This window comes from Coregonus clupeaformis, chromosome 18 (genome assembly GCF_020615455.1).
Source record: "Coregonus clupeaformis isolate EN_2021a chromosome 18, ASM2061545v1, whole genome shotgun sequence".
NCBI lineage: Eukaryota > Metazoa > Chordata > Actinopteri > Salmoniformes > Salmonidae > Coregonus > Coregonus clupeaformis.
Genome location: NC_059209.1, coordinates 199,258 through 213,457, shown reverse-complemented (window position 1 = coordinate 213,457; position 14,200 = coordinate 199,258).

Genomic DNA, 14,200 nt, shown 5'->3' with positions numbered 1-14,200 from the left:
TTTGCCCCAGTCTAAGGTCGTTGGCACTCTGAAGCAGGTTCTTATCAAGGATTTGCCTGTATTTGGTTCTATTCATTGTTCGTTCTGTCCTTAGCAGTCTCCCAGTCCCTGCTGCTGAAAAGCATCACCATAGCATGATGCTGCCATCACCATGCTTCACAGTAGGGATGGTGTTAGACGGGTGATGAGCTGTGCCTGGTTTTCTCCAGACATAGCGTTTTTTATTTTTATTTTTTTCTTGGGGAATGGATCAGCTTTATATTGCAGATAGATTGTATCTTCTATCAATGTAATTGTCTGCATCACTTCCAATCCCGCATGTTTTTTTTTTTTTATATATATATATTCCCCTTTATTACTTTTCAACCCCACCATCCTTTCCCTACTTTGAGTAAATTAGTGAACAACAATGCCCAGGCCTCTACTTCCGGTCTATACTTACTATCTACACCTTATGGACAAAGTTAATCTTACAATAATTCTATTATTTATATATATATATATATATATATATATATTTTTTTTTTTTTTTTTTTTTTGACATAGCGCTTTGCATTCAGGCCGAAAAGTTCTATTTTTCTCATCAGACCACATAATCTTTTGCCTTATACTCTCAGAGTCTTTCACGTGCCTTTTTGCAAATTCCAGTTGTACTGTCATGCACCTTTTTCTCATGAGTGGTTTCCGTCTGGCCCCTCTCCCATAAAGCCCAGATTGGTGAAGTGCTGTAGAGACTGTTGTCCTTCTGGCAGCTTCTCCCATCTCAGCCAAGGAACTCTGTAGTTCTGTCAGAGTTGTCATTGGTTTCTTGGTCATCATCCTGACCAAGGTCCTTCTTGCCCGGTTGCTCAGTTTGGTCGGAAGGCCAGCTCTTGAAAACTTTCAACACTCTAGAAATTGTTTTATACTCTTCCCCAGATATAAGCCTCATCACAATTCTATCTCGGAGCTGTACGGACAGTTCCTTGGGCTTTCATGGTATAGTTTCTGATCTGACATGCACTGTCAACTGTGGGACCTTATATAGACAGGTGTGTTTCTTTCTAAATCAAGTCCAAACAATTGAATTGGCCACAGGTTGACTCCTTCAATTTGGAGTGGCATAGCAAGGGCGTGTGAATACTTATGTCAATTAGATTTCTGTATTTCATTTTCAATACATTTGCAAACATGTCGAAAAACATGATTTCACTTTGTCATTATGGGGTATTGTGTAGGGCAAAGATTTTTTATCTATTTTTATCCATTTAGAATTCAGGATCAAAAACATGCATTCACTCCACATAACTGGCCTATATGACAGAGTGAAGTCTGTGCTAAAAATCCATTCCAAATCATCCATCATGTTTACAACCAGGCCTTTATAATCTTGCTTTCTATGAATACCCCACAGCTCTCTCTTGCTTTATAAACTGGAGAGTGGCTTTATAAACTGGGCACAGACATCAGCTTAGTTTTGATTTACATTTCATTGACTTGTCAACTAACATGAATTCAAAGCGAAGACACACCTAAGCTGTCTTTACCTAATGAGGGCAAGGCGACTGGATAAAGAGAAAATGGCTCACACTCAATCAGACCGGCAGCTCAAGAGGGTGAAGCTTTCAATAACCTGTTTGTTAAAGGTCCAATGCAGCTGTTTAAAAAAAAATCTCAATATCACATTTTTTCTGGGTAACAATTAAGTACCTTAGTGTGATTGTTTTCAATTAAAATTGTCAAAAAGAAAGGAGGGTAACTTTTGAAGTAAACTACCAGAATTTTTGAAACTTTCAGGATTTTATCGAATCTTCATAACATGTAAAGATATATAAAATAATTAAAAAAGAATAACACAAAGCTGTAAAACATTATCCTAAATATAAGAAGTAGAAGCTAAGAATAAAATAAAAACAGAGCTTGACCAGTCTTGATTTGTCGGCTCTGGAAGGTCTTCGATCTTTACACATGCTAATAGCCCGCAACACCTTGTCTATTGTCCTCATATGTGACCGACTGGCTCGATTCGGTCTTATGTAGCGAAAGTTGAAATTGTGTTTTTTACATTGGATAAAGTAGAGACCTACTGGATGTTAGGCCTACTGCTGCTAGGTAGCTCTCTCTCTGCTCTCCCCCTCCCCTCTGTCTGTCCTTGATTGCAGGAGTGAAGTCTGGTGTGCGGGAGTCAGGGTTCCAGCTGCAGCTCATTCACCATAATCACCTCAGCCTTTAAGACCCGGTCAAACTTTCCACTCATCGTCAGATCATAGTCAAGACAACCATGTTAGTCTCGCTGCCGACTCAACCTGTCTGTTTTCGCTCTTGTGTTTTTTGGACTGTTTATTTACTTTTTCTCCTGTGCCACAGATATTTGGAACCTGACTCCTGCCTCCGCTTCACTCCTGCCACCACCATCCTGCTCTCCACTATCGGGCCTCTCCTTTGGACTCACCACGGACACTAGGACATTACGGTACCACACCTGCCCTGACCTGGATCTGTACCCTCCCTGTAACCTGGACTTGCTCTTTCCCATTTATTGGAAACCTGGACTATTGAACATTATAATAAACCTGTTAAAACTTCTCTGGCTTGGTGTACTTGTCTGCATTTGGGTTCTATCCAGTTAAATCATAACAGTATGATCTGACCAACATGAACCCAGCAGACAGTAGCTCGGATACCACCCCAGAGTGCACTCAAATTTGGACTGCCATAGCCAATCAGGGCATTCTACTTGGCCAACATGATACCCTGTTTAAGACGATTGCTGAGGACAGTCAGGTGCTGCTTAATCAGGTTCAATTACTCACCAATCAAGTGTTTGCCCTTACTACCCCTTCAGCCCAGATCAGAGAGCCTTTTGTTCCTGCTCCAGAGCGCTATGACGGGAACATGGGAACCTGTGGCGATTTTTTTGACTCAATGCTCGTTAGTGTTTGAACAACAGCCCCTCACCTACGCCTCAGAAAGAGCCCGTATTGCCTACCTTATCAACTCTACTAGCGGTTCCGCTCGTGCCTGGGGATCCGCGGTCTGGGAGAGTCAGTCGGACATTTGCAACGCTTTACGTGGCCTTCACCACGGAGATGAGGAAGGTTTTTGATCACCCCGTACGAGGCAAGGAGGCTGCGAAACGGTTGTTTTCTCTTCGGCAGGGGGCTCGTAGTGTGGCGGAGATGGCAGTGGAGTTTCGGACTTTAGCAGCAGTGAGTGGTTGGAATGACGAGGCATTACAAGGAGTGTTCATCAATGCTTTGTCTGAGACTTTAAAAGATGAATTGGTGTCATATGATGAATCGCCTACGCTGGATAATCTTATTTCACTCACTATCAGGTTGGATAATCGGATTCGGGAGCGCCGCCGGGAGAGGAGTGTTAGTTCCAAGCAACCTGTCTGTCATCAACAAACTCCTCCCCTGCATCGTCCCTACGGAGAGAGCCGTGTCGTCCCGAGTCGATACGAGGAGCACTGAACCCGAAGCCATGGAGGTGGGTCGTGCACGGTTGTCCTCAGAGGAGCGTGCACGTCGTATTCAGGCTCGGGTCTGCCTGTATTGTGGAGAAGCTGGTCATTTCGTTCCTTCCTGCCCAGTTCGTCCGGGGAAAAGGGCCGGCTCATCATTTATGGGAGAAGTTTTGGTGAGCCGAGCAGCGGATTCTTCCTCTTCTCCCCGCATTCTGCTCCAGGCATCCCTCCAGTGGCAGTCCCAGAATTTCTCTGTTAGTGCGCTGATTGACTCTGGTGCCGACGAAAGCTTTTTGGATAGAGAGTGGGCTCAACAAATGGATTTGGAGACTGTTCCTATGGACTGTCCGCTGCAGGCTAAGGGTCTAAATGGACAATTGTTGACCCGCATTACCCATCAGACTGTTCCTGTTTGTCTTAGAGTGTCGGGAAATCATCAGGAGAACATTCAATTCCATATTATCGACTGCCCACAGACTCCCCTGGTCCTTGGTATCCCCTGGCTCATAAAACACAATCCACACATTGATTGGGTGACAGGTAGCATTGTTTCATGGAGCACATTTTGTCATGTGAATTGTTTGTGTTCTGCTCAGACTCCTGCCAGTACTGTGCCTCAACCTCCACTGGAGTCCATGGATCTTTCTGCTGTTCCTGACGTGTATCATGACCTGGCATCCGTTTTCTGCAAACACAGAGCTACTTCTCTTCCTCCTCACCGGCCTTACGACTGCGCCATTGACCTCCAGCCAGGAGCCCCGCTCCCCAGCAGTCGCCTGTACAATCTCTCCCGGCCGGAGACGGAGGCTATGGAGAACTACATTCGGGACTCCTTGGCGGCAGGTATTATGCGTCCTTCCTCGTCACCTGTAGGAGCGGGGTTCTTTTTTGTTGCTAAGAAGGATAAGACCCTCAGACCCTGTATTGATTACCGTGGACTTAACAACATCACCATTAAGAACAAGTATTCTCTGCCTTTGATTAATTCTGCTTTTCCCCTCCTTCATGGTGCTACCATCTTTACGAAACTGGATCTACGAAATGCGTATCACCTGGTGCGCATTCGTAAGGGTGATGAATGGAAGACTGCCTTCAACACACCCTTGGGACATTTTGAGTATCTGGTTATGCCTTTTGGGTTGTCTAATGCCCCTGCTGTTTTTCAGGCACTAGTCAATGATGTCCTTCGGGACATGTTGAATCGGTTTGTTTTTGTCTATCTGGATGATATCTTGATTTTCTCAGAGTCCTCCCAGGAACATGAACTGCATGTGCGCCAGGTGTTGCAAAGGTTGTTGGAGAACAAACTGTTTGTGAAGATGGAGAAATGTGAATTTCATGTGTCTGAGACCTCTTTTTTGGGTTACATCATAGCTCAGGGGGAGCTGCGGATGGACCCAGCTAAGATCTCTGCTGTCACGGACTGGCCAGCTCCCTCTACCCGCAAACAACTTCAACGATTCCTGGGGTTTGCGAACTTCTATAGGAGGTTCATCAAGGACTACAGCCGCATTGCGGCGCCACTCACCGCTCTCACCTCCATCTCACGACCGTTCGCTTGGAATGAAGGGGCCGAATCAGCGTTCGAAGAACTGAAACATCGCTCGCCTCGGCTCCCATTCTGATGCAGCCGGACCCCGACCGCCAGTTTGTCGTGGAGGTGGATGCATCCGACACTGGGGTAGGTGCAGTGTTGTCACAACGTTCTCCTGAAGATAACAAACTGCATCCCTGTGCTTTTCTCTCAAGGAAACTTTCTCAGGCAGAGAGGAATTATGATGTTGGAAATCGTGAACTGCTCGCCGTTAAGCTGGCTCTCGAGGAGTGGCGACATTGGTTGGAGGGGGGGCGGAACAACCCTTCATCGTTTGGACGGATCATAAGAATCTGGCTTACCTCCAGTCAGCGAAGCAGCTCAACCCCCGTCAAGCCAGGTGGGCACTATTTTTTGGGAGATTCAATTTTTCTCTGTCTTACCGTCCTGGGTCACGCAACGTCAAGCCTGACGCCCTGTCTCGTGTTCATTCGGCTGTTGATACTGGTAGTAACCCTGAACCCATTTTGCCTCCTACCTGCAGTATTGCAGTCATCACATGTGACATCGAGGGGATTGTTAGACAGGCTCAACATCATCAAGCTGACCCTGGGAGGGGTCCTCCTAACCGGATGTTTGTCCCTGAGTCTGCTCGCTCCCAGGTACTTCAGTGGGCTCACTCGTCTCCCCTTACCTGTCACCCTGGAGTTTCGCGGACCCTTGACTTTGTGCGACGGAAGTTCTGGTGGGCCACGATGGAGGCGGACACTCGAGCCTTCATTGCTGCTTGTACGGTATGTGCACGAAGTAAAAACTCCACCCAGGCCAGCGCTGGTCATCTACGACCTCTACCTATACCCAGCCGGCCCTGGTCGCATATCGCTATGGATTTTGTCACTGGACTTCCCCCCTCATCTGGTAAGACTGTCATTCTTACGGTGATTGATCGTTTTTCTAAGTTCGCTCATTTTTTGGCCCTACCTAAACTGCCCACTGCCAGAGAGACGGCTGATATTTTGGTTGAACATGTGTTCCGCTCTCATGGTCTACCCACGGATATTGTCTCTGACAGGGGTCCCCAGTTTGTCTCCCAGGTGTGGAAAGCTTTCTGTAAAGCTTTGGGCATTACATCCAGCCTGTCCTCTGGATATCACCCCCAGACCAACGGGCAAGCCGAGAGAGCGAACCAGGAGATGGAGACCGCACTTCGCTGTGTCACTGGGTCAAACCCTGGGTCATGGAGCTCCATGCTCCCCTGGGTGGAATATGCTCATAACACCTTGACTAACGCTTCCTCTGGTTTGTCTCCTTTTCTGTGTGCTCTGGGTTATCAACCTCCCCTGTTCCCTTCCCAAGAGAGGGAACTTGCGGTACCCTCGGTGCAGTCCCACATGCGCTGCTGCTGCAAGGTCTGGCGGAAGGCCAGGGTAGCTCTGTCCCGAGCTTCGGCGTACATGCAGAGGCAAGCCAACCGTCACCGGTCCCAGGCTCCCGGTTACTCTCCTGGTCAAGAGGTATGGCTGAAGTCACGGGACCTTCCATTGAAGGTGGAGTCGAAGAAGATGGCGCCTCGTTTTATAGGACCGTTCAAGATACTGTCTATTGTTAACCCCTGCGCGGTTAAGCTACAGCTTCCTGCCTCCCTACGGGTTCATTCCACCTTTCATGTTTCCCAGATTAAGCCTGTGTCGGTTAGCCCTTTGTGCCCGCCCTCTCGTCCCCCTCCTCCGCCCAAGATCGTGGGTGGGGGTCCGGTCTACACTGTCCGGCGACTTCTGGATGTTCGCCGCCGGGTCGTGGTTTCCAGTACCTGGTGGATTGGGAGGGTTATGGTCCTGAGGAACGTTCCTGGGTGCCCAGGAGCTTCATTGTGGATCCTGCTCTGGTTCGTGAGTTTCATAGGTTACATCCTGATAAACCCTGTCGGCCGCCAGGTGGCGTCCGTGAGAGGGGGGGTACTGTTAGGCCTACTGCTGCTAGGTAGCTCTCTCTCTGCTCTCCCCCTCCCCTCTGTCTGTCCTTGATTGCAGGAGTGAAGTCTGGTGTGCGGGAGTCAGGGTTCCAGCTGCAGCTCATTCACCATAATCACCTCAGCCTTTAAGACCCGGTCAAACTTTCCACTCATCGTCAGATCATAGTCAAGACAACCATGTTAGTCTCGCTGCCGACTCAACCTGTCTGTTTTCGCTCTTGTGTTTTTTGGACTGTTTATTTACTTTTTCTCCTGTGCCACAGATATTTGGAACCTGACTCCTGCCTCCGCTTCACTCCTGCCACCACCATCCTGCTCTCCACTATCGGGCCTCTCCTTTGGACTCACCACGGACACTAGGACATTACGGTACCACACCTGCCCTGACCTGGATCTGTACCCTCCCTGTAACCTGGACTTGCTCTTTCCCATTTATTGGAAACCTGGACTATTGAACATTATAATAAACCTGTTAAAACTTCTCTGGCTTGGTGTACTTGTCTGCATTTGGGTTCTATCCAGTTAAATCATAACACTGGAGAGCTTTTCTTTGTCTACACCCATTCAGCATCATTCACACCCTCTTAAGCCTTAGCCCCACCCATCTCTTTAAGGATTCACATGTGAGGCTGCACTTTATACCGGCAATATGCACAGCGCTTCATAATTCACTGAACTGGAATAAACTGTGCTTCTGATACAGTTTTCAATGCCTTGCCCCAAACCTCAACAGGGGGCTTGAAATTATATGAATTCGGATGTTTCTGGAACCAATTTACACGACCCATGACATGAGAAATGTGTGTGTTTTCATGTGCTGGACCAACAAGCACATCACAAGAGAACAACTGTGTTACTATGCCTTGTGTTAGCTCTGCATCTGGTTGAAAGAGTGGTAGGCCCGTCTGTATGTAAGTGGCAAACCACTTTGCAAGCTTTTTTCACCCCATTTCCATGGAAGTGTCTGTAGGCATTTGTTCCAACCTATGTGAGCTTGACCTGGATCTGTGTTGTTGAACAGATAAAAAGATGGTGGTGAAATCCCAAGTAGGCGACATGAAAGTTAAAAACATCACAATAACAAAAAAAAAGTTTATAATAAAAGTTTCAAACAGAATGACATTGAAAATAAACAGGGGCCTGAAAGACCCCGCAATAAAGTAGACAACTTCATAAATAGCTATTATACATTATCGATGTACACTAGTTAGTTGGAGAACAGGCAAGATTATGAATGCTTTTACAGAGGAGACACAAACAGCTCTGTAATAATAAACACACACGTACCATGTTCATCCTGGCAAACTAACTCCTGGGTCTGTTCTTGCTGCAATTGCAATTCCTTGGGAAAGGTGTCTGTTTTGCCGTTCAACTGTCCATTGATGAGTGAATTTATCATAGAATTTAGCATTATGTTCATAGTATGCGGTCTTTCCCTAAAGTATGTGGATGCCGAGCCTTCCCTTGAAAGCCCCATCTTCCTGGCTATAATACCGGGCTCGCATACATTTCCTCAATTCAGTACCGCTCTTCAGCGAGCTCAAACCCCCTGATGGTACGGTGCCAAAATATGTTATACATGTCACACCCTGGCTCGGGGACTCATTATGTTGAGCCAGGGTGTGTTCATTCTATGTTTTCTGTTTCTTCAGTGGGTGTTCTAGGTTGTCGATTTTCTATGTTTGCAGGTATGACTCCCAATCAGAGGCAACGAGTGTCAGCTGTCGGCTGGTTGTCTCTGATTGGGAGCCATATTTAATCTGTCGGTTTTTCCTTTGGTTTGGTGGGTTCTTGTTTCAAGTTGGTTGTGTTATACCGTGTACTGTCACGTTTCCGTCTTTTGTTGTTTTGTTCGCGTTTCGCTCAATAAATGAGTATGTTTGCCTGCAACGCTGCGCCTTGGTCCTCGTCTTTGGTAGACGACCGTGACAGAAGAACCCACCAAAAATGGACCAAGCAGCGTGAAGAGGAGAGAGGAAGGACCTGGGATCAGGGGAGTAGGAGTTTCGGCTGGGCCACGCTAAGTGAAGAGGAGAGAGGCTGGTCTATGAAGCAATGGATCGAGAGTCTGGCGAGAGCTAGGGAGGCCTGGTCCGCGGGGAGGAGAGAACCCCAGAAAATTTTTAGGGGGGGGCTCACGACGTGGACGACGGGGCAGCAGGAGGCCGCGATGGAGCGGTCCAGCGGGTGTGAAGAGGAGGCCGCCAGGTTAAGGGGGCCACTGGTCACAGAGGAGAGGGAAAGTGTGGAGGCACGGCGAGAGGTACTGGGGTGTGTTACCAGTCCGGTCCGGCCCGTTCCTGATCCCTGCGTAGGGCCAGTGGTGTGTGTCCCCAGTACGGTCCGGCCTGTTCCTGTTCCTCGCATCGAGCCTGTGGTGCGTGTCGTCAGCCCGGCCCGGCCTGTTCCTGCTTCCCGCATCGAGTCTGTGGTGCGCGTCGCCAGCCCGGCCCGGCCTGTTCCTTCTCCCCGCACCAAACCTGTGGTGCGCGTCGCCAGCCCGGTCCGGCCTGTTCCTGCTCCCCGCACCAAGTCTGTGGTGCGTCTCGTCAGCCCTGTCCGGCTCGTTCCTGCTCTCCGCACCAAGTCTGTGGTGCGCGTCGCCAGCCCGGCCCGGCCTGTTCCTTCTCCCCGCACCAAACCTGTGGTGCGGCGTCGCCAGCCCGGTCCGGCCTGTTCCTGCTCCCCGCACCAAGTCTGTGGTGCGTCTCGTCAGCCCTGTCCGGCTTCGTTCCTGCTCTCCGCACCAAGTCGGTGGTGCGCGTCGCCAGCCCATTCCGGTCCATTCCTGCTCCACGCACCAAGCCAGGGGTGTGTATCGTCAGCCCGGTCCGGTCCGTTCCTGTTCCACGCACCAAGCCAGGGGCGCGTGTCGTCAGTCCGGCTCCGGCCAGCGGGGCCAGACAGGACCAGGAGTACTTTGGGGGGTTGGAGAGGAAGTGGGGATCAAGCCCGGAGCCGGAGCCGCCGCCGAGGAGGAATGCCCACCCAGCCCTCCCCTGTTTTGCTCGTATTTAGGCGCGGTCGCAGTCCGCGCCTTTAGGGGGGGTACTGTCACACCCTGGCTCGGGGACTCATTATGTTGAGCCAGGGTGTGTTCATTCTATGTTTTCTGTTTCTTCAGTGGGTGTTCTAGGTTGTCGATTTTCTATGTTTGCCGGTGTGACTCCCAATCAGAGGCAACGAGTGTCAGCTGTCGGCTGGTTGTCTCTGATTGGGAGCCATATTTAATCTGTCGGTTTTTCCTTTGGTTTGGTGGGTTCTTGTTTCAAGTTGGTTGTGTTATACCGTGTACTGTCACGTTTCCGTCTTTTGTTGTTTTGTTCGCGTTTCGCTCAATAAATGAGTATGTTTGCCTGCAACGCTGCGCCTTGGTCCTCATCTTTGGTAGACGACCGTGACAATACAGTCGTGGCCAAAAATATTGTCTTGGCCAAAAATACCCTTGCACTTTTTTCAGATAATGCACAATTTCTTCCAGAAAACTGTTGAAATTAAAATTTATATTGGTATCCATGTATGTCTTTGGTTTGGAGTTGAACCAAAAAAAAATCTGAATAATTTACTAAATGTTAACTTATTCCACAAAGAAATCCTAAAATGGCCTGGACAATATTATTGGCACCTTCTAGAAGTAGTTCGAAATAATTAGATTTCAAGCAGGTGATTGTCCTTTACTCTTGAATTGAACTCACCTGTGGTGAGTTGCAGGTGCCTGCAATATAAAAATCACAAATTCAACTAGTTTGAATAGAGAAAAGGACTCATTCTCCTGTTTTGTGTTACTGTGTGTACCGCAATGAGCATGGAGAAAAGTAAGAAAACCAGAGAATTATCTGAGGAGGTCAGACATAAGATTGTAGCCAAGCATAGACAATCTCAAGGCTACAAGTCCATCTCCAGAGACCTTGATGTTCCTGTTTCCACCGTACATAATGTTATCAAGAAGTTTAAGGCCCATGCCACTGTAGCCAACCTCCCTGGACGTGGCCGCAAGAGAAAACTTGATGGAAGATTGCAGCGAAGGATTGTTCGAATGGAGGAGAAAGTACCTCGAACAACTGCCACACAGATTCAAGCTGACATACAGACACAAGGTACGACAGTTTCAACTCGCACCATCCGTCGCCAACTCAATGAAAGGGGGATATATGGTAGGAGACCCAGGAGGACCCCACTGCTGAGAGAGAGAGAAAGCCTGACTGCAATTTGCCAAAACACACCTGAACATGTCAAAATCCTTCTGGGAGAATGTCCTGTGGACAGATGAGACCAAATTAGAGCTTTTTGGTAAAGCACACCATCTGTATGTTTACAGAAAACAAAATGAAGCCTTCAAAGAAAATAACACTTTCCCTACAGTCAAACATGGAGGAGGTTCAGTGATGTTTTGGGGTAGTTTTGCTACGTCTGGCACTGGGTGCCTTGAACGTGTGCATGGCATCATGAAATCAGGAGAATACCAAGGCATTTTGGAGCGCAATGTTGGACCCAGTGTCAGAAAGCTGGGTCTCCGTCGAAGGTCATGGGTCTTCCAACAGGACAATGACCCCAAACACCCAGGAATGGTTCAAGACAAAATGCTGGAGTCTTCTGAAGAGTCCAGATCATTAATCCCGTTGAAAACTTGTGGAGAGATCTGAAAACAGCAGTTGCGAGAAGGCACCCTTCAAATCTGGGAGAACTGGAGCAGTTTGCACAAGAGGAGTGGGCCAAACTGCCAGTACACAGGTGCAGGAAGCTCATCGATGGCTATAGGAAGCGCTTGATTGCAGTTATTTTGACCAAAGGCTGTGCTATCAAATATTAAGTCTAGGGTGTCAATAGTTTTGTCAATGCCATTTCTCACGTCGGTAGCCATGAAGTGCTTTGAAAGGCTGGTCATGGCTCACATCAACACCAACATGCCGGAAACCCTAGACCCACTCCAATTCGCATACCGCTCCAACAGATCCACAGATAATGCAATCTCAATTGCACTCCATACTGCCCTTTCCCACCTGGACAAAAGGAGAGAATTCTATGTGAGAATACTGTTCATTGACTACAGCTCAGCGTTCAATACCATAGTGCCCACAAAGCTCATCTCTAAGCTAAGAACCCTGGGACTAAACAGCTCCCTCTGCAACTGGATCCTGGACTTCCTGACGGGCCACCCCCAGGTGGTAAGGGTAGGCAACAACACATCTGCCATGCTGATCCTCAACACTGGGGCCCCTCATGGGTGCGTGCATAATTCCCTCCTGTACTCCCTGTTCACCCACGACTGCGTGGACAAGCACAACTCCAACAGCATCATTACGTTTGCTGACGACACAACAGTGGTAGGCCTGATCACCGACAATGATTAGACAGCCTATAGGGAGGAGGTCAGAGACCTGGCAGTGTGGTGCCAGGACAACAACCTCTCCCTCAATGTGAGCAAGACAAAGGACTATAGGAAAAGGAGGGCCGAACAGGCCCCCATTAACATCGATGGGGCTGAAGTGGAGCGGGTCGAGAGTTTCAAGTTCCTTGGTGCTCACATCACCAACGAACTGTCATGGTCCAAACACACCAAGTGTGATGAGGTGATGTCGAAGGAGTCAGGCGCAGGAGGGTAAATCACAGAATAACAGGCTTTATTCCGCAAATACAGAGTTACGCAGTAATGCGTCAAAAACACTTCAGTGCGCAAAACAGGCCCACGGGGAAATATCCCGGCGATACAAAATACACGAGGCTCCACCGAGCTTCACTAGCCTCCACAATAAACAATCACACACAAAGACAAGGGGGCAGAGGGAACATTTATACAGGTGCTGATGAGGGGATATGAACTAGGTGTGTGGAATAAACAAGACAAAACAAATGGAATGATGAGATGCAGTGACTAGAAGGCCGGTGACGACGAACGCCGAAGCCTGCCCGAACAAGGAGAGGTGGCAGCTTCGGAGGGAGTCGTGACACCAAGACAGTTGTGACGAGTGCTTAACAACACCTTTTCCCCCAAGATTTGGCATGGGTCCCCAGATCCTCAAAAAGTTATATATCTGCACCATCGAGAGCATCCTGACCGGTTGCATCACTGCCTGGTATGGCAACTGCTCAGCATCTGACCATAAGGCGCTACAGAGGGTAGTGCGTACGGCCCAGTACATCACTGGGGCCAAGCTTCCTCACATCCAGGACCTATATACTATGCGGTGTCAGAGGAAGGCCCAGAAAATTGTCAAAGACTCCAGTCACCCATTTCATAGACTGTTCTCTCTGCTACCGCACGGCAAGCGGTACCGGAATGCCAAGTCTAGGACCAAAAGCCTCATTAACAGCTTCTTCCCCTAAGCCATAAGACTGCTGAATAGTGTTTTTACACTGCTGCTACTCGCTGTTTATTATCTATGCATAGTCACATTACAAATTACCTCAACTAACCTGTACCCCCACACATTGACTCAGTACTGGTACCCCCTGTATATAGCCTCGTTATCGTTATGTAAAACATTTTATTAAATGTTTTTACTTTAGTTTATTTAGTAAATATTTTCTTAACTCTATTTCTTAAACTGCATTGTTGGTTAGGTGCTTGTAAGTAAGCATTTCATGGTAAGGTCTACACCAGTTGTATTCAGCGCATGTGACAATAAACTTTGATTTGATTTTAAATGGGTTTTTAGAAATGTTTGCTAAAAGATTTAAAATAAAAAACTGAAATAGCATTTTACATAAGTACTCAGACCCTTTGCTATGAGACTCGAAATGGAGCTCTGGTACATCCTGTTTCCATTGATCATCCTTGAGATGTTTCTACAACTTGATTGCAGTCCACCTGTGGTAAATTCAATTGATTGGACATGATTTGGAAAGGCACACACCTGTCTACATAAGGTCCCACCGTTGACAGTGCATGTCAGAGCAAAAACCAAGCCAGGAGGTCGAAGGAATTGTCTGTAGAGCGCAGAGACAGGATTGTGTCAAGGCACAGACCTGGGGAAGGGTACCAAACATTTCTGCAGCATTGAAGGTCCCCGAGAACACAGTGGCCTCCATCATTCTTAAATGGAAGTAGTTTGGAACCACCAAGACTCTTCCTAGAGCTGACCGCCCGGCCAAACTGAGAAATCGGGGGAGAAGGGCCTTGGTCAGGGAGGTGACCAAGAACCTGATGGTCACGCTGACAGAGCTCCAGCGTTCCTCTGTGGAGATGGGAGACTCTTCCAGAAGGACAACCATCTCTGCAGCACTCCACCAATCAGGCCTTCATGGT